Below are 21,915 nucleotides of genomic sequence, written 5' to 3'. Positions count from 1 at the left end.
GCCATTGTCTGGTCTTCTTGTTTGAGGCGGGTTCCAGCGCCGGGAGTAGGAGTTGAGGTCTGGGAAGCCTCCGCTCCTTGATATCCTTGAGACAGCGGCTTTCCTGGCAAACTCAAGGACACATGATTAGCTAAACTTTAGTGTGCCTCCAACTCCAGGCCACCTGGGCTTTTCACAATTTGTAACTCCCATTTAGTTGTAAAGCTCGAGGAGTCCAAGTTTAAAGAAACAGGTATTTACATATGAGTGGAGCTAGAGAAGCAGGAAAGGGGGTGGTGGGTTTTAGTTTTAACCCCATATATGCTGGGTTCAATGTGGAGGAACTGATATCAGGGCTGATGTTAAGAGCCTGTAACATTTGGGGTGATGAAGAATTTTTGGAAATAGAGATGATGGTTGCACAACATTGTGAATGTAATTAGTGCCACTGAAATATACACTTAAAAATGGTTAAATGACAAATTTTTGTCATATATATTTTACCATGATTTTAAAAAATGAATAATGTAATATACCAAAATCCATTGAATCGTATACAGGGGCCAAGGGATGTTGGGAGGAAATCAAGTACAAAGAGTCATGAGGGAAATTTTGGGGGTGATGAAACATTGTGGTGATGGTTACACAGCTGCATATGTTTGTCCAAACTCCTTGCATACTAAAAACTGGTGAACTTTGTTATATATGAATACCTTTGTTATATATGAATACCTCAATAAATCTGACAAAACATGAAAATATAAAAGTAATCCCCTCGAATAGAAAGTAAAATGAAATTAAATGAATCTAACTATGTATTGAATTGGTGGTATCACTATACAAAGAAGAACTCTCTCAGGTAACTGAACTACATTAATTTGACTACACATCCACAGTCAAATATGCCCCAAGGACAAAAAGAAACTAAAAAAAAAAATCTCAAATTGTTTTTAGTAATTTTATTGTTGGTGGTTGTTATTGTCATTGTTGCTCTGAGACTGTGTACTGTGGGAGATATCAAATAATAATGATGTTGCTGTTACTGAGAACTGAGATTTTTTATACTGTTGATAGAAGATACCGATGTAAGATTGATGATATTAAGTAAAAACTCTGTAGCATAATTTTGAATTGGAAGTGTCAGTATGAACTCATGATGTATTTTACCTTTTTTAAAAATAATTATATTTTCTAGCTCTGTCAGCTGAAAAGAGCAATGCAAAACCAATGAGCATCCCCAGCACCCACGTTGTTGTTTTTAAAGATCATTTCCTGTTAAAAATAACCTGGACTCCTTGGAGATAGCTGACTCCTGGTCTGGAGCAGGAATTGTAGAAAATGAGCCTAAAATATCTTGTCATATCAGGAAACAAAGAAGTTAACGAAGACAACTAGTGTATCAAAAGGACTCAGGAGCCAACCTAAATAAACTCGCACTGGCCAAAAGATGTACCATTTGAGCATCAGTAAGAGTAACAGCTGCAACGGATTGAAACATCAAATAGGATTAAATCTGTTTATTCATAATGATACTATAAAACCCACTTTATTGGTCACTTTTGAAGGATGGTAGGGAATCAACTCATTATTTTGAAAATTGGTAAAGAAAAAAGAATGAACATTTGTTATGCCTTCCCTATACAAACTGATTATCTCAGGGTAACTGAATAGGTGATCAGAGGAAGTATCTCCTTATAGAAGTATTCCAACCAACAAACACAGCAGAAATGATAGAAAGTAAAACAGTAGAAATTAAAACATCACCCAGTTGGCAACCCCTAATGAATTAATGGATCTAGGAAAAGCTCATCAATAGTTGATAACATTGCAAAAAAAGAGACAAAGAAATTATATTCCCTCTGATAGAAGCATGCAACATCATTTATAAAGTAGCCTTGCTTTTAAAAAAAATCAGGGGCCGGCCAGGTGGTGTAGTGGTTAATTTTGCATGTTCTACTTTGGCGGCCTGGGGTTTACCAGTTCAGATCCTGGGTGGACCTACACACTGCTCATCAAGCCATGCTGTGGCAGCATCCCACATAGAGGAATTAGAAAGACTTACAGCTATGATATACAACTATGTACTGGGGCTTGAGGGAGAGAAAAAAAAAAGGGGGAAGATTGGCAACAGATGTTAGCTTAGGGCCAATCTTCCTCACACACACACACACACACACACACACACACACATAAAATCTGAATCTGATCAAGACTTTAGATGTGACTATCAGTTTAAAGTGAATAGAAGGGAAAGAGAAACATGTTAGATGATACCATGGAGATGCAATCAGCAAAATCTATACCATGGGAAACTCAGCAAGACAAATGACTGAGCATGCACATACATACACATGCACAGATATATTGTTTGTTATTTTTAACCCTACAGAATTTTTACATTTTATGTGGCAAAATATAATTGCTTTTGGACTTTACTTCTTGCTTAGGAATGTTATGCCTATCCTAAACGTATTTAAAAAATCATGTATAATATATTTACATTTGGTATTTTCTGAATTCAAATTTGTAAATGGGATGGAATAGGACTCCATTAATTTTTTTTTATAAATAGTCAGGTCTCATCATCATATTAACCCACTCTGATTTTAAAATTCCACCTTTATTGCGGCTGGCCCCGTGGCCGAGTGGTTAAGTTCGCGCGCTCCGCTGCAGGCGGCCCAGTGTTTCGTTGGTTCGAATCCTGGGCGCGGACATGGCACTGCTCATCAGACCACGCTGAGGCAGCATCCCACATGCCACAGCTAGAAAGACCCACAATGAAATATACAACTATGTACCCGGGGGCTTTGGGGAGAAAAATAAAAAATCTTAAAAAAAAAATTCCACCTTTATTGTAAACCAATATCTGTAGCCACATGACCCTGTTTGTAGACGCCCCGTATGATTCATCTGGGAGGTGTTTGTCTGTGACAATAAACTATGTTTCAATTACTATCGTTTTAGGGATAGTTTTAATATCTAGTAGGACCCATTCTCCTTCATTTTCAAAATTGTCTTGGCTCTCCTTACAAATTTACCCTGCCAGATAAACTTTAGAATCAGTCCAATACCATATAATATGCAATTTAGTTTTTCTCCCAGCTTAGCATTTAAAAAAAATTTTTTTAATTTAAAGAAAAATGGAAAGAATAGTAAAATGAACATCTATCGACTCTTCATCCAGATTCACCAATTGTTAACATTTGCTACTTTCGATTTATTGCTTTTTTTGTCCAGCATTTACATTCCAGCTGTTATAAAGAACAAAGCAAACTAGAACTCCAACACATTGTAGATGAGATTGCAAAATGGTATGGACACTTGATAAATAGTTTGGCAGTTAAACATACACTACCTTTTGACCTAGCAATCCTACTCTTAGGTAGTTACCCAAGAACAGGTGTGAATATCTGTCCACACAAAGACCAAGATGAAAATAGCACTATTTATAATAAGCACAAAGTGGAACAAACTAAATATTTCTCAACTGGTAATTGAATCAACAATTTCTTTATTATGCAATACTACCCTGCACTAAAAAGAAATGAGATATTGATATGTGGGGCAACATGGATGAATCTCAAAAACATTATGCTGAATGAAAGAAGCCAAAAGGCCACATATTACATGAGGCCATTTATATGAAATTCGAGAAAAAGCAAAACTACAGTGGCAGAAAGCAGGTCAGTGTTTGTGTAGAGCTAGGTGTCAGGTGTTGGGTGTTAGGTGAGGTTGATTGCAATGGGGAAAGGGAACTTTTTAGTATGACGGAAACGTTTTATATCTTAATTGTAGTGATTGTTACATGACTCTATACAATTGCCAAAACTTATTAAACTGTAAAATGTTTAAATGGATGAATCTTATTTTATGAAAATTATACCAAATTTATAAATAAATTTGGGGAGAATCTGAAAAAAAAGGGGAAGAATTAGGCAACTCAGTAAGAACTGATTTGAAAAGCTCTCCAAGAGATAGTGTTATGGTTAGTATTTGTACAAGGAAAAAATGTCTGTGTCTGTAATTGCCTAGAATATCTCTCGAAGTCTAAGGAAGGAATTGGTAAGAGTGCCCTTTGTGAGGAGGTGAAATAGGTGTTTAAGAGAAGTAGTGGGGCTTTTTACGTTTTTGGAATTTTTCTGGGTGCATATAATACATAGTTAAGAAATAAGTAACTAAAATAAAATAAAACAGGTATAAAAATAAACTGAATTTAGACTCCGAATTTTAAAGAGAGAAATGTGACCATTTTTTAGACTCAAATTTGGTGAAGTGGGTCATACCAGTTACATGAACATATTGATATTTTTAAAATATAATAATAACAACAACTAACATTTACTGAGTTTTGCCATGTGCCAGGCCTTGGCTAAGAACTTAATAACAACTTGAGGAATACAGAAGTTAAGCAAAGTCTTGAAATCATACATCTAGTTAGAAGCTGTGAATGTCTAAAGGATGCCTAGATCCTTGCAGCATGATAGGGAGTAAGATGAAGTGATAAGTCTTTCTTGTAGGAATAAAGTAAGTGTGACCAGAAAGAAAGAGAGTTTACTGTACTGGCCACACCCACTCAAGGGGCCTTGGTCTGAAAGGCTGAACCAACAAGCAGCTTCCAGAGCCCAAGACCTAAGGATCACGTTGTAGGAGACACCCTAATCAGAGTTCTCTGTGTGGAATCAAAGGGAAATAAGCCAGGAAGGACATTAAAGGTTTCCAGTCTGAGTGGGGAAACTCTGAAGTGTGTGGGTAGCACCTCCACCTCAGATGCTCTGCCACCTAGCAGGGATGTAGGTTGATGTGTGCCTTTCAGCAGCTGCAAGAGGCAGGGAGGGTGAAAGGCATTCAGGGAAAAGAGGAAGAGTGAGGAAATAGTTGGAAGGTACAACTGATGTAGGGTCTGTGATGAGAAATCTCCCCCATTTTGTCCTGGAATGGAATAGGCAGAGGAGGACAGCTGCTGGATGTAACAGGGTGTTGCTCCATTAACCCTGAGGCCTGAACATCTCCACGTTCTGCTGTTCTCATTCATCTCCAGATCACCAGGGTGGGAGGGCTGAGCCACTGCAAGCCAGTGTCTGAATCACTTCACCCAACTGATTAGACCTTTTCCTGGGATCATTTCCAAGAACCTCTATTTCACTGCTTCCTTTGGACACTTCACTTTTCTGACTCCTCTGTGGAAAACAACCACCTCCCTCCAATTTCTCTCCCGCATATCGGAGAGTTTGGAGAAGAGTCAATTCTGTCCCCAAAGCAGGGAAATAGATGGGTTAGTGCATCGAGCAACTGGTTCCAACCATTTTGGAACTTGAGTCTCTAGCTGGACTATAATTAGTCGATATGAGTCTGAATCTTGCATTTTTTTCTAGACTGTGTGTCCTGTCTCCCCAAAGTTATGAGAACCTTTCTGAAAGCCAGGGGCCATGTCTGTCACACCATCCAATCTATCAAAGCCTCAAGGCTCTACCTCCAATATATCCATGGTTCTCTGTACTACACCCACCCTGATCTAAGGCAGGAAACTGATAGCACACTCAAACTGGGTAATTCTAGGGAAGTTAAATGAAGGAATTATTAAACTAATAAACTGGCATAGGGAAATACAAATGCACTAGTAGTGGCCACTCTACCTCTAGAAGGAATGAGTGAAGGGAGCCATTACTAGACTACAGAGACAGGGAGAGCTTTGTGGAGAGGGCTGCCTGACAGGAGCCGTGACTTTTCATCAAGGAATATAGATGGCCACAGCAACCCTGCAGACTGGGAGCCAGGAGAATACCCCAACCTCAGTCTCCTCACACCCTCTGATCTTGTGCCAGTGCTCTGCTTTGGCCAGTACTCCTCATTGGCCACCTTCAACCAGAAGCCAGATGGCCTAGGAGGTGGTTAATCAGTCAACACAGGTCAGCTTCACAAAGCACAGAGCAGGATAGAGAAGGATAGAGTGGACCTGAAAGGGTAAACAGAACATCTTCTTTAACCTGGATTCCTGCTGTAACCTTGACCTATAGTCTGATTTCTTCACAGTTGCCAAAGCACTCTCTCTTTTTTTTGTAACTGTTATGAAATATATCTAACATAAAATTTGGACTTTAACCATTTTTAAGTGTACAATTCAGTGGCGTTAATTACGCTCACAATGTTCTGAAACCATCACCACTGTTGATTTCCAAAACTTCTTATTTTTTTTTAAGGTTGGCCCTGAGTCAACATCTGTTGCCAATCTTTTTTTTTTTCCCTTCTTCTTCTCCCCAAAGCCCCCTAGTATGTAGTTGTATAGTCTAGTTGTAGGTCCTTCTGGCTCTGCTAGGTGGGATGCTGCCTCAGCATGGCTTGATGAGTGGTGCTAGGTCCACGCCCGGGATCCGAACTGGCAAAACCCTGGGCCACCAAAGCAGAGCACACAAACTTAACCACTCAGCCATGGGGCCGGCCGCTCCAAAACTTTTTTATAACTCCAAACAGAAACTCTGTATCCATTAACCAACAATTTCCCATTCCTCTCACCCCTAAGCCCCTGATAACCTCTAATCTACTTTCCATCTCTGTGAATTTGCTTATCCTACATATGTCTTACTAGTGGAATCATACAATATTTATCTGTTTGTATCTGGCTCTTTTCACTTGGCATAATGCTTACGAGATTCATCCATGTTGTACCATGTATCAGAGCTTCATTCCTTTTATGGCTGACTAATATTCCATTGTGTGCATATAGCACATTTTGTTTATCCAGTCATCTGTCGATGGACACTTTGGTTGTTTCCACTTTTTGGCTATGAGAAAAATGAACAGAGCACCATATGCATGGAATAATATTAAGCAGACTGATATATGAATACTATACCACAAGGATCCCATAAGGAAAGAAGATGGGTGAGAATAGCTTTAGAAAAAATATTTAAAGATAAAATGGCCAGAAAATTTCCAAACTTGTTGAAAGCTATAAATCCACAGATCCAAGAAGCTCAATGAATCCCAAGCAGAATAAACCTAAATAAAATCACACTGAACCATTTCATAATGAAATTTCTAAAACCAGTGAAAAAGAGAAAATATTAAAAGCAGCCAGAGGAAAAAGACATAGTACTTACAGAAGAATAAATGTAAGAATGACAACAGACTTATCAGAAACTATGAAAACTAGAGGACAGAAGAAAAATATCTTTAGAGTACTGAAAGACACAAACCTGTCAATCTAAAATTCTTTACCCAGTAAAATTATCATTCAAAAATGAAGACACAGTTCCTCAAAAAGTTAAACATAGAATTATCATATAATTCAGCAATTCCACTCCTAGGTACAAACCCAAACTAACTGAAAATAGGAACTCAAACAGATACTTGCAGGCAAATATTCATTGCAACATTAGTCACAATAGGCAAAAGGTTGAGAAAACCCATAGACAAAGAGAACTGATCAGTGGTTACCAGGGGAAAGGGGGGGAGGGCACAAAGGGTGAAGTGGTGTACCTACAACATGACTAACAATAATGTACAACTGAAATTTCACAAGGTTGTTAACTATGATAATCTTAATTAAAAAAATAAAAAAAGGGAAACTTCAAATGTGAGGAAATTTTAGAAATACCTTAACCAATTTACTTCACTTATATTTTCCTTTTTATATAGGTACAAGAATGGCATGTGATATAAATTGATGGCTAAATAAGTCTAAAAGATCTTTCAATAAGTCTAAAATAACAAGTATGCATAATAAAATGCATTGTGTCATAGTTTAAAAAAAAAAAAAAAGGTTGTGAAAACCCAAAATGTGGTATATACAAACAATGAGATATTACTCAGGCATACAAAGAAATGAACCTGCTACAACATGGTTGAACCTTATAAATGTTATGCTAAGTGAAAGAAGCCAGACACAAAAGGATAAATAATGTATGTTTCCACTTAGATGAAATATGTAAAAAAGGCAAATTCACAGAGACAGAAAGTAGATCAGAGGTTACTAGGGGTGGGAAGTGGGGGTAATGGGGATTTGCTGCTTAATGGGTAGGGTTTCTGTTTAGAGTGATGAACAAGTTTTAGAAATAGTGGTGATGGTTGTATAACATTGTGGATATAATTAATGCCACTGAATTCTAAACTTCAAAGTTCTTAAAATGGCAAATTTTATGCTATGTATATTTTACCACACTAACAAAATGAAAGCAACATGAACTATTTTTTAGACAAACAAAAGATGAGGAAATACATCATAAGAGTTTTGATGAATGAGAAAAATCATGCTCTACAAGAAATGTTAAAGGAAGTTCTCCAGGCAGAAGGAAATGATACCATGTAGAAATTTGGATCTACACAACAGAATGAAGAGTGCCAGAAATAGCAAATATATGGATAAATGTCAAAGACATTAATCTTTAATCTCTTTAAAAGATAGTTGGGAGGCTGGCCCAGTGGCACAATGGTTAAGTGTGCACGTTCCAATTCTCAGTGGCCTGGGGTTCGCCGGTTCAGATCTCGGGTGCAGACCTGGCACCACTTGGCAAAAATTCATGCTGTGGTAGGCGTCCCATGTGTAAAATAGAGGAAGATGGGCGTGGATGTTAGCTCAGGGCTAGTCCTCCTAAAAAAAAAAAAAAAAAAAGTTGGCTCTTTAAAACAAAAGTGACAACAATGGGGTTTATAGTACATGTAAAAGCAAAATGTATGACCACAATAGCACAAAGAATGAGAGGGAAAAAATGAAAGTATACTACTGTAATGTCCTTATACTACACATGAAGTGATATATTATCTGAAGGTAGACTGATATTTAAAATGTATTTTATAAACTCTAGAGCAACAACTAAGAAATAAAGGTATAACTTTATTTGCCAACAGTGGAGACAAAATGGAATCACAAAAAATATTCAATCCAAAGGAAAGCAAGGAAACAAGAACAAAGGAACAGAGAAGATGGGACAAATAAGAAATAAACAGCAGGATGTTAGCTTCAAACTCAACCATATTGATAATTACACTAAATGTAGATGTTGTAAGCGCCCCCAATTAAAAGGCAAGGATGCTCAGATTGTGTAAAAAACTAAAACCCAACTATATGTTGTCTACAAGAAACTCACTTAAATATAAAGGAATATAGTTAAAAGTAAAGAGATGGGAAAATGTATATTATACAAATAAGAATTAAATGAAAGCTAAAGAGGCTATACTGAAAATAAGAAATAGACAAATCCACAATTATAGTTGGAGATTTTGGCACTTTTCCCTAAGTAACTGATACAAAAACTAGACAGAAAATCAGTAATGATATAGATTTGAAGAACACTATCAATCACTTTGACCTAACTGACATTTATAAACACTCCACTAAACTCCAGAATACACATTCTTCTCAGGTACTCATGGAACACTTACCAAGATAGACCATATTCTAGGCCATAAAATAAATCTCAATTATAAAAGGATTCAAGATGTACAAATTCTGTTCTCTCTTACCACAATGAAATTAAACTAGGAATCAATAACAGAAAGACATCAGAAAAATTCCTCAAATATTTGGAAATTAAATAACAAACTTCTAAACCCATGAATCAAAGAAGATCTCTCAAGGGCAATTATAAAATATTCTGAACCTAAGTGACAATGGAAATATAACATATTAAAATGTGCAGGATGCAGCAAAAGTACTTCCTAGAGGCGGGCTGGCCCCGTGGCCAAGTGGTTAAGTTTGCGCGTCCACTGCAGGCGGCCCCGTGTTTCATTGGTTCAAATCCTGGGCGCGGACATGGCACTGCTCATCAAACCACGCTGAGGCAGCGTCCCACATGCCACAACTAGAAGGACCCACAACAAAGAATATACAACTATCTACCAGGGGGCTTTGGGGAGAAAAAAGAAAAAAATAAAATCTTTTTTAAAAAAAGTACTTCCTAGAGGGAAATTTACAGCACCAAATGCTTATATTAAAAAAAAAAAAAACAGACGGGCTGTCCTGGTGACATAGTGGTTAACCTTGCATGCTCTGCTTCAGCAGCCCTGGGTTCAGAGGTTCAGATCCCGGGCACAGACCTAGCACTCCTCATCAAGCCACGCTGTAGCAGCATTCTACATAAAGTAGAGGAAGATTGGCAAGATGTTAGCTCAGCAACAATCTTCCTCAAAGCAAAAATAGGAAGATTGGAAACAGGAGTTAGCTCAGCAACAATCTCCCTCACAAAAAAAGAAAGAAAGAAAGAAAGAAAAGACACCTATGAAAGGAGCTAAAATCCAAAATACTGACAACACCAAATGCTGACAAGGATATAAAGCAACAGGAACTCTCGTTCATTGCTGGAGGGAATGCAAAGTGGTAGAGTCACTTTGGAAGACAGTTTGGCAGTTTAATACAAAACTAAACTTATTCTTACCATACAATCCAGCAATCGCACTCCCTGGTATTTACCCAGATGAGTTGAAAACTTATGTCTACACAAAAAAACCTGCACCCAAACCTTTATAGCAGCTTTATATAATTGCCAAAACTTGGAAACAACCAAGAAGTCCTTCAAGAAATGAGTAGTGCATCCATACAATGGAATATTATTCAGTGATTAAAAAAAAGAAATGAGCTATTAAAGCATGAAAAGACATGGGGAAACTTTAAATGCATGTGAGTAAGTGAAAGAAGCCAATCTGAAAATGCTACACACTGTATGATTCAAATAATGTGACATTCTGGAAAAGGCAAAACCATGGAGACAATGAAAAGATCAGTGGTTGCCAGGGGTTGCGGAGGAGGAAGGATGAATAGGTGGTGCACAGAGCATTTTTAGGGCAGTGAAACTACTGTGTATGATACCATAATGGTGGATACATGTCATTATACATTTGTCAAAACCCATAGAACATACAACACAAAGTGTGAACCCTAACGTAAAGTATGGACTTTGGGGGATAATGATCTGTTAATGTAGATTCATTGATTGTAATTAATGTACCATTGTGATGTGGGATGTTGATAGTAGTGGAGGCTGTGTGTACATAGGATCAGAGAGTACATGGGAACTCTCTGTTCTTTCTGCTCCATTTTCCTGGGAACCTAAAATTTCTCTAAAATATAAAGTCTATTGATTTAAAAGACAGAGAATGGTCTAAATCATGTTTTTCTCCTTTATTTTGTTAATTGGTGATTGTATCAAATGGATTTTGAATGTTATACCAACTTGTGTTTCCTATAAGCAGCATGTAAGTGGGTTTGTTTTTTGTTATTTATATGCAAACTGACATTCTTTTTTATTTTTATTTTATCTATTTTTTTTTTTTTGAGGAAGATTAGCCCTGAGCTAACTGCTGCCAGTCCTCCTCTTTTTGCTGAGAAACGCTGGCCCTGAGCTAACATCCATGCCCATCTTCCTCTACTTTATATGTGGGACGCCTACCACAGCATGGCTTTTGCCAAGCAGTGCCATGTCCACACCCAGGATCCGAACCGGTGAACCCCGGGCCGCTGAAGCGGAAGGTGCAAACTTAACAGCTGCACCACCAGGCCGGCCCCTGACATTCTTTTTTACTGGAGTGCTTTTTATTGGAGTGCTTAGACTGTTCACATTTAATGTAACTATTGATATAGATGGACTTAAAACTACCATCTTGCTATGTATTTTCTATTTTTCTCATCTGTTATTTGTTCCTTTGTTCTTCCTATCTCATCTCCTTTTAGATTAATTTTTTTTTTCTTGGAAAGAGTCACCCTGAGCTAACATCTGTTGCCAATCTTCCTCTCCTTTTTTTTCCCCTTCCCCAAAGCCCCAGTACATAGTTATATATTCTAGTTGTAAGACCTTTTAGTTCCTCTATGTGAGCTGCCACCACATCATGGCTACTGACAGACAGGTGGTGTGGTTCCATGCCTGGGAATCAAACCCAGGCCACCGAAGTGGCACAAGCCAACTTTAGCAACTAGGCTATCAGGGCTGGCTCTGGATTAATAAAGTAATTTTCACTCTATTTTTTCCATCCTGTTTGGCTTTTTAATTGTGATTTCTTTTATTATGCTCCAAGTGATTACTTCGGAGATTATAATATGCCTCATTACAAGAGCATACTTACCTCCATTTACCTCACTTTTTTAATTTAATTTTTTTAAAGTTTTATTTATATTCTATTATTATATTTTTGCTGAGTAAGATTCGCTCTGAGATAACGTCTGCTGCCAATCTTCCTCTTTTTGTATGTGAGCCACTGCCACAGCATGGCCACTGACAGATAAATGATGTAGGTCTGCACCCAGGAACCGAACCTGGGCCACTGAAGTGAAGCATGCCAAACTTAATCACTAGGCCACTGGGGCTGGCCCCCACTTTTTTTTTTTTTTTTGAGGAAGATTAGCCCTGAGCTAACTACTGCCAATCCTCCTTTTGCTGAGGAAGACTGGCCCTGAGCTAACATCCATGCCCATCTTCCTCTACTTTATATGTGGGACGCCTACCACAGCATGGCTTTTGCCAAGCAGTGCCATGTCTGCACCCCAGATCCGAACCGGTGAACCCCAGGCCGATGAGAAGTGGAAAGTGCGAACTTAACGACTGTGCCACCAGGCTGGCCCCCCGACTTTTTTTTTATTGAGGTAATATTGGTTTATAAAGTTATATAAATTTCAGGTGTACATCATTATATTTCAATTTCTGTGTCAATTACATCATGTTCACCACCCAAAGACTAATTACCATCCATCACCACACACATCCATACACCATACACAGTCACCCTTTTCCCCCTCCTCTCTCCCAACTTCCCTTCTGGTAACCACCAATCTAATCTCTGTATCTATATGCTTGTTTGTTGTCATTATTGTTTTTATCTTCTATTTATGAGTGAGATCACATGGTATTTGACTTTTTCCCTCTGACTTATTTCACTTAGCATAATACCCTCCAGGTCCATCCATTTTGTTGCAAATGGAAAGATTTCATCTTTTTTATGGCTGAGTAGTATTCTATTGTATATATACCATATCTTTTTTATCCATTCATCCCTTGATGGGCACTTAGATTGTTTCCAAGTCTTGGCTATTGTGAATAATGCTGCAATGAACATAGGGGTACATATATCTTCACACATTTGTGTTTCCATGTTATTTAGATAAATACCCAGCAGCGGAATAGCTGGCTCATATGGTAGTTCTATTCTTAATTTTGTGTGTGTGTGTGAGGAAGATTGGCCCTGAGTCAATATCTGTACCAATCTTCCTCTATTTTGTATGTGGGATGCTGCCACAGTACAGCTTGATGAGCAGTGTGCAGGTCTGTGCCCAGGCTCTGAACCTGCAAATCCCAGGCTGCCAAAGTGGGAGTGTGCTAACTTAACCACTATCCCACCAGGCTGGCCCTCCTATTCTTAACTTTTTGAGGAACCTCCATACTGTTTTCTATAGTGGCAGCACCAGTTTGCATTCCCACCATCACTGTATGAGAATTCCCTTTTCTGCACATCCTCTCTAACACTTATTTCTTGTCTTGTTAATTATACCCATTCTGATGGGCATGAGATGATATATCATTGTAGTTTTGATTTCATTTCCCTACTAATTAGTGATGTTGAACATCTTTTTATGTGCCTGTTGGCCAACTGTATATATTCTTTGGAAAAATGTCTGTTCAGATCTTTTGCCCAATTTTTTTTTGAGGAGGAGGATTAGCCCTGAGCTAACATCTGCCACCAATCCTCCTCTTTTTGCTGAGGAAGACTGGCCCTGAGCTAACACCCATGTCCATCTTCCTCTACTTTATATGTGGGACGCCTACCACAGCATGGCTTGCCAAGCAGTGCCATGTCTGCACCCAGGATCCAAACTGGTGAAACCCAGGCTGCTGAAGCAGAACATGTGAACTTTGCTGTGCCACCGGGCCGGCCCCTACCCAATTTTTAATTGGGTTGTTTGTTTTCTTGTTGTTGAGATGTATGAGTTCTTTATATATTTTGGATATTAACCCCTTATCAGATGTATGGTTTGCAAATATCTTCTCCCAATTGTTAGGTTGTCTTTTCATTTTGTTGATTGTTTCCTTTGCTGTGCAGAAGCTTTTTTTTTTTTTTTTTTAAGATTTTATTTTTTCCTCCTCACCCCAAAGCCCCCCGGTACATAGTTGTGTGTTTTTAGTTGTGGGTCCTTCCAGCCATGGCATGCATGATGCCGCCTCAGCATGGCCGGACGAGCAGTGCCATGTCCGCGCCCAGGATCCAAACCGGCGAAACCCTGGGCCCCCGAAGGGGAGCACATGAATTCAACCACTCGGCCACGGAGCCGGCCCAGAAGCTATTTAGTTTGATGTAGTCCCATTTGTTTATTTTTTCTATTGTTTCCCTTGCCTGGTCAGACATGGTATTTGAACATATGCTGCTATGACCAATGTCAAAGAACACACTGCCTATGCTTTCTTCTAGAAGTTTAATGGTTTTGGGTCTTACATTCAAGTCTTTAATCCACTTTGAGTTAATTTTTGTGTATGGTATAAGATAATGGTCTACTTTCATTCTTTTCATGTGGCTGTCCACATTTATTAAATAGACTTTCCTTTCTCCATTGTATGTTCTTGGCTCCCTTATCGAAAATTAACTGCCCGCAGATGTGCAGATTTATTTCTGGGCTCTTGATTCTGTTCCACTGATCTGTGTGCCTGTTTTTGTGCCAGTACCATGCTGTTTTGATTACCATAGCTTTGTAGTATATTTTGAATTCAGGGAGTGTGATGCCTCCAGCTTTGTTCTTTTTTTCTCAGGATTCCTTTGGCTATTTGGGGTCTTTTTTTGGTACCATATAAGTTTTATGATTCTTTGTTCTATTTCTGTGAAAAATGTCATTGGAACTTTGATAGGGATTGCATTGAATCTGTAGATTGCTTTAGGAAGTGTGGACATTTTAACTATGCTAATTCTTCTAATCCAAGAGCACAGAATATCTTTCCATTTCTTTGTGTCTTCTTTAATTTCTGTCAACAATGTTTTATAGTTTTCAGTGTACAGGTCTTTCACCTCTTTGGTTAAATTTATTCCTAGGTATTTTATTCTTTTTGTTGCAATTGTAAATGGGATTGTATTCTTAATTTCTCTTTCTGTTACTTCACTGTGAGTATAGAAATGCAACTGATTTTTGTATGTTGATTTTACATCCTGCAACTTCAGTGTATTCATTTATGATTTTTAAAAGTTTTTCTGGTGGATTCTTTAGGGTTTTCTATATATAAAATTATGTCATCTGCAAATAGTGACAGTTTCACTTCTTGCTTTTCAATGTGGATCCTTTTTCCTTCTTTTTCTTGCCAGATTGCTCTGGATAGAACTTCCAATACTATGTTAAATAAGAGTAGTGAAAGTGGGCATCTTTGTCTGGTTCTTGTTCTTAGAGGGATAGCTTTCAGTTTTTCTCCATTGAGTATGATATTAGCTGTCGGTTTGTCATATAAGGCCTTTATTACATTGAGGTATTTTCCTTCTATACACATTTTATTTAGAGTTTTTATCATGAATGGATGTTGTATCTTGTCAAATGCTTTCTCTGCATCTATTGAGACAATCATGTGATTTTTATTCTTCATTTTGTTAATGTGGTGTATCACACTGATTGATTTGCAGATGTTGAACCATCCCTGCATCCCTGGAATAAATCCCACTTGATTGTGGCCTATGATCTTTTTAATATTTGCTAGTATTTTGTTGAGGATTTTTGCATCGATGTTCATCAGTGATATTGGCCTGTAATTTTCTTTTTTTGTGTTGTTCTTGTCTTTTTTGCTGTTGCTGTTCTTGTCTTGTTTTGGTATCAGAGTAATGCTGGCCTGTAGAATGAGTTAGTAATCTTCCCCTCCTCTTCAATTTTTGGGAAGAGTTTGAGAAGAATAGGTGTTAAATGTTCTTTGAGTGTTTGATAGAAATCACCAGGAAGCCATCTGGTCCTAGACTTTTATTTTTGGGGAGATTTTTGATTACTGTTTTGAGCTCCTTACTGGTGATTGCTCTATTCAAATTCTCTATTTCTTCTTGATTCAGTTTTGGAAGGTTGTATGATTCTAAGAATTAATCCATTTCTTCTAGATTATCCAATTTGTTGGCATATAGTTTTTCATAGTATTCTTTTGTAATCTTTTGTATTTCTGAGGTGTCTGTTGTAATTTCTCCTCTTTCATTTCTGATTTTATTTATTTGAGCCTTCTCTCTTTTTTTCTTGGTGAGTCTGATTAAAGGCTTGTCCATTTTGTTTATCTTTTCAAAGAACCAGCTCTTAGTTTCATTTTTTTCTATTGGTTTTTTTGGTCTCTATTTCTGCTCTAATTTTTATTATTTCTTTTCTTCTTCTGATTTTGGGCTTTGTTTGTTCTTCTTTTTCCAGTCCCTTTAGGTGCACTGTTAGATTGTTTATTTAAGATTTTTCTGGTTTGTTGAGGTAGGCCTGTATTGCTATAAACTTCCCTCTTAGAACTTTCGCTGTATCCCATAAATTTTGTCATGTTGTATTTTTATCTTCATTTGTCTCCAGGTATTTTTTTATTTCTCCTTTGATTTCTTCATTGACCCAAGCATTGTTCAGTAGCATTTTCTTTAATCTCCACATATTTGTGGCTTTTCCAATTTTCTTCCAGTAGCTGATTTCCAGTTTCATATCATTGTGGTCAGAAAAGATGCTTGGTATAATTTCAATCTTCTGAAATTTATTGAGACTTGTTTTGTGGCCTAATATGTGATCTATCCTGGAGAATGTTCCATGTGCATTTGAAAAGAATGTGTAGGGGCTGGCCTGGTGGCACAGTGGTTAAGTTTGCACATTCCGCTTTGGCAGCCCGGGGTTCGCTGGTTCAGATCCCGGGTGCAGACATGGCATCGCTTGGCAAGCCATGCTGTGGTAGGCGTCCCACATACAAAGTAGAGGAAGATGGGCATGCATGTTAGCTCAGGGCCAGTCTTCCTCAGCAAAAAGAGGAGGATTGGCAGCAGATGTTAGCTCAGGGCTAATCTTCCTCAAAAAAAAAGAAAGAAAGAAAGAAAAGAATGTGTATTTTGCAGTTTGGGGATGGAATGTTATGTATATTTCTATTAAGTACATCTGGTCTAATGTGTCATTTAGGCCAATGTTTCCTTACTGATCCTCTGTTTGGATGATCTATTCATTGATGTAAGGGGAGTGTTAAAGTCCCCTACTGCTATTATATTACTGTCAATTTCTCCTTCTATGTTGGTCAATAATTGCTTTATATATTTAGGTGCTTCTATATTGGGTGTACAAATGTTTACAAGTTTTATGTCCTCTTGTTCCCTTTATCATTATGTAGTGCCCTTCTTTGTCTCTTGCTACAGTTTTTGTTTTATAGTCTATTTTGTCAATATAAGTATTGCTACCCCAGCTTTCTCTTATTTTCATTTGCCTGAAGTATCTTTTTACATCTCTTCACTTTCAGTTTGTGAGTGTCTTTAGGTCTGAAGTGTGTCTCTTGTATGCAGCATATATATGGGTCTTGTTTTTTATCTGATCAGCCACCCCATGTGTTTTTATTGGAGCATTTAGTCCACTGACATTTAAAGTAGCTATTGAGTGCGGCCAGCCCAGTGGCGCAGCAGTTAAGTTTGCACATTCTGCTTCGGCTGCCTGGGGTTCGCTGGTTTGGATCCTGGGTGTGGACATGGCACCGCTTGGCAAAAGCCATGCTGTGGTAGGCATCCCACATATAAAGTAGAGGAAGATGGGCATGGATGTTAGCTCAGGGCCAGTCTTCCTCAGCAAAAAGTGGAGGATTGGCAATAGTTAGCTCAGGGCTAATCTTCTTCAAAAAATAAATAAATAAATAAAGTAGCTATTGATAACTATGTACTTACTGCCATTTTGTTACTTTTTTTCTAGGTGTTTTAGTAGTTCTCTGTTCCTTTCTTCTTCTTTCACTCTCTCCCCTTGTGGTTTGATGGCTTTCTTTAGTATTATGTTTGGGTTCCTTTCTCTTAATTTTTTGTGTATTTATTATAGGTTTCTGGTTTGCAGTTACCATGAGATTCATATATAATAACCTACATATGGGGGCCGGCCCCATGGCCAAGTGGTTAAGTTCATGCACTCCACTTTGGTGGCCCAGGATTTCACCAGTTCGAATCCTGGGCTCGGACATGGCACCGCTCATCAAGCCATGCTGAGGCAGCATCCCACATGCCACAACTAGAATGACTCACAACTAAAAATACACAACTATGTACCGGGGGTCTTTGGGGAGAAAAAAGAAAAATAAAATCTTTAAAATAAATAAATTAATTAAATAACCTATGTATATAGCAATCTATATTAAGATGATGGTCTCTTAAGTTTGACCTCTTGGTAATAGCTCTACTCTTTTACTCTCCTCCTCCCACATTTTATGTTTTTGATATCATATTTAACCTCTTTTTTGTGCCTGTGTATCCATTACCCTCTTATCATGGCAATAGATAATTTTAGTGCTATTGTCTTTTGACCTTCATATTAGCTTCACAGCTAGTTGATCTGCTCCCTTTACTGTATTTTTGCCTTTACTAGCAATTTTATTGGGGTTTTTTTTTGATAATTTTCTTATTCCTATTTGTGGTCTTTTCCACTTAACTAAGTCACTTTAGCATTTCTTGTAAGCCTGGTTTATTGGTGATAAACTCCTTTAGTTTTTGCTTTTCTGGAAAACTCTTCATCTCTCCTTCCATCCTGAATGATAACTTGGTAGAGTATTCTTGGCTGTAGGTTTTTTTCTTTCAGCACTTTAAATATATCATGCCACTCCCTCCTAGCCTGTAAGGTTTCTGCTGAGAAGTCAGCTGATAGCCTTAAGGGGTTTCCTCTGTATGTAACTTTTTGCCTTTCTCTTGCTGCTTTTAGGATTCTCTCTTTACTTTTTTTTTTTTTTTGAGGAAGATTAGCCCTGAGCTAACTACTGCCAGTCCTCCTCTTTTTTTTTGCTGAGGAAGCCTGGCCCTGAGCTAACATCCATGCCCATCTTCCTCTACTTTATATGTGGGACGCCTACCACAGCATGGCATGCCAAGCAGTGCCATGTCTGCACCCAGGACCCAAACTGGTGAACCCCAGGCCACCAAGAAGCAGAACATAGGCACTTAAACGCTGCACCACCGTGCCAGCCCTCTCTTTACCTTTAATTCTTGACATTTTAATTATAATGTGTCTTGGTGTGGGCCTCTTTGGGGTTCATCTTGTTTGGTGCTCTCTGTGCTTCCTGTACCTGGATATCTGTTTCCTTCCTTAGGCTATGAAAGTTTCCAGCTATTATTTCTTCAAATAAATTCTCTGCTGGGGCCAGCCCCGTGGCCGAGTGGTTAAGTTCACACGGTCCGCTGCGGTGGCCCACGGTTTCGCCAGTTTGGATCCTGGGCACAGACATGGCATTGCTCATCAAGCCATCCTGAGACAGTATCCCACATGCCACAACTAGAAGGATCCACAACTAAGAATATACAACTATGTGTTGGGGGGCTTTGGGAAGAAAAAGGGAAAAAAATTAAAATCTTAGAAAAAAATAGATTCTCTGACCCTTTATCTCTCTCTTCTCCTTCTGGGACATCTATAATACAGAAGTTAGTACACTTAATGTTACCCCATGGGTCCCTTAGACTGTCTTCACTCTTTTTTTTTCTGAGCAAGATTTGCCCTGAGTTAACATCTATGCTGATCTTCCTGTATTTTGTATGCGAGTCATCAACACAGCATGGCCGCCAATGAGTGGTGTAGGTCTGTGCCCAGAAACTGAACCAGGCTGCCAAAGCAGAGCTTTCCAAAGTTAACCACTAAGCCACAGACCTGGCCCCAGTCCTCATTATTTTTAATCTTTTTTCTTCTAGCTTGGGTGATTTCCTCTAGTCTTTCATCCAGCTCGCTGATCCCTTCTTCTGTATCATCTACTCTGCTATTGATTCCCTCTAGTGAATTTTCATTTCCATTATTGCATTCTTCAGTTCTGATTGGTTCTTTTTTATATTTTCCAGTGCTTTGTTGATGTTCTCACTGTATTCATCCATTCTTCTCCCAATATCAGTGAGCATCCTTATGCCTATTAGTTTGTACTCTTTATCAGGTAGATTGTTTATCTCTGTTTTGCTTAGTTCTTTTTCTGAGGATCTGTCCTGTTTCCTTATTTGGAACATATTCCTTTATCTCCTCATTCTGCCTCTTTCTCTGTGCTTATATCTATGTATTAGGTAGATCAGCTATGTCTCCCTATCTTGGAGAAGTGGCCTTATGGAAGAGATTCCTTATGAGGCCCAGCAGTGTGCTTCCCTCTCATCACCAGTTCCAAATGTTCCAGGAGTGTCCTCGATGTGGGCTACGTGTATCATTCTGTTGTGGCAGGGTTGGTCTTGCTGCAGGTGCCCACGGAGACTAGGCTGTTCCCCTGGCTGGTTGTAATGCTCAGCTGCATGCCACTGTCCCTTCAGTCACTTTGTCAGGTAGGAGGAGCCCCAGCACAGTTGGCTGCAAGGTCTAATAGCACATTTCTACTGCAGTTTTTGTGTTAAATGAGTAGGCCCCCAGCGTGGCTGGTTGCTAGGCTCAGGGGTTTACAATTGCTGTAGGCCTCTGGCCTGCAAGGCTGTTGTCAGCTCTTTCAGTAGTGCAGCTGGGTGGGGCTAGCCACAGGTGTGGCAGCATACAATTGTTTCAGGTATTGGAAGGTGGGGCTGAACCCCTATGTGGCTACTTGAGAAGCACAAGTCTGCTGCAGCTGACAAGCTCCACCACCCACATGCCCACACATCCCATCAACGCAGTCCTGCCCCATGCATACACCCTGCCCCACAGAGGCAGACCCACTCATCCAGCTGCAGAGGATCCAGGCCCCCAGCCTATGTGGGCCCACAAGTTGCCCAAGGGCTTGTTGCTGGGTGGGACCAGCCCTTAGGGCAAGCTGCCTGCTCTAGCTGAGCTGGATTAAATCAGTGCTCTAGAGAGTAGGGCAGACTCCAGTGCTAAGAGGCCAGGGGAAGAACTTCAATGTGTCTGGGTCAGCACACCTGTACGAGGTCACAATAATGGCTGCTGCAAATGTCTCAGTCCTTGGGGAGGTGGTCCCAGCTGCCTCCTGCCTTGCCGAGATGCACCCAGAGCCTATCAACTGAGTCTCTCTTCACTAAAGGACTGTGCACCTTTCTTTCTGGTGATTTTAGGTTGCTTTCCGAAATGAATGAATATGTGTAGGGGCCTTTTAAAAGCAGGCTTTCTTTTTCTTATGTTCAGTAGCTTTTCTGGGGGTATCCCCCATTGTTGTTAACAGCCAGCAAAGCCAGATATTATGACACTCGTCTTGGTTGTGCTAAGTTCAAAAGCTGCTTATTATGGCAAAGCTCTCCCGCTGATATTCCCCTACTCCTCCAGGGGAAGTTTTGTACCTTAAGATTGCTCACAGCCAGGAAGTGCTATGGATAGAATGTGGCTTTCTCCTCTCCAGAAAGGAATTTCTGCCTCTTCCACCTCAGTCAGCACTGTCCCTTGTTGTGGGGCTTCTTTTTATCCAGTTTCCATTCCTTTCTCAGGGGTAATTTTTCCAAGGGCAGTTGTACATTTATTGTGTCCGTGGGATGAGGTGAGTTCAGAGTACTCCTACGCCACCATCATCCCATCAGTCTCCACTCACCCCACTTTGATAGTCAATGTTAGCAGCTCGCTGTGTATCCTGCTACATATTTTTCCTTATTGTATTTGTTTTAAAAGTTGCATGATATTTCATTGTATGTGTAACATTATTGAAACAGGACCAAAATTCAGAGTTTCTGAAACATGACTTTTTGGTATTTACTAAGAAATCTACATGCAGGAAGAAGTGAGAGGAGCCTCCACCAGTGAGAAGCTGGGCAACTATTTCACCTCAGTTATTAACACATTGGTTTTATGGGTTCTCTGACACAGAATTCAACTCAAGATCTGCTGCCTCCCCAATCTTTCCCTAAATCATTTTGGAATATAGAGGTAAAGAAAGCCCCTGT

Source organism: Equus quagga, chromosome 2 (assembly GCF_021613505.1).
Source record: "Equus quagga isolate Etosha38 chromosome 2, UCLA_HA_Equagga_1.0, whole genome shotgun sequence".
Taxonomy (NCBI): Eukaryota; Metazoa; Chordata; class Mammalia; order Perissodactyla; family Equidae; genus Equus; species Equus quagga.
The sequence above is the reverse complement of the archived record's forward strand: the minus strand, read 5'-3'. Positions refer to the sequence as shown.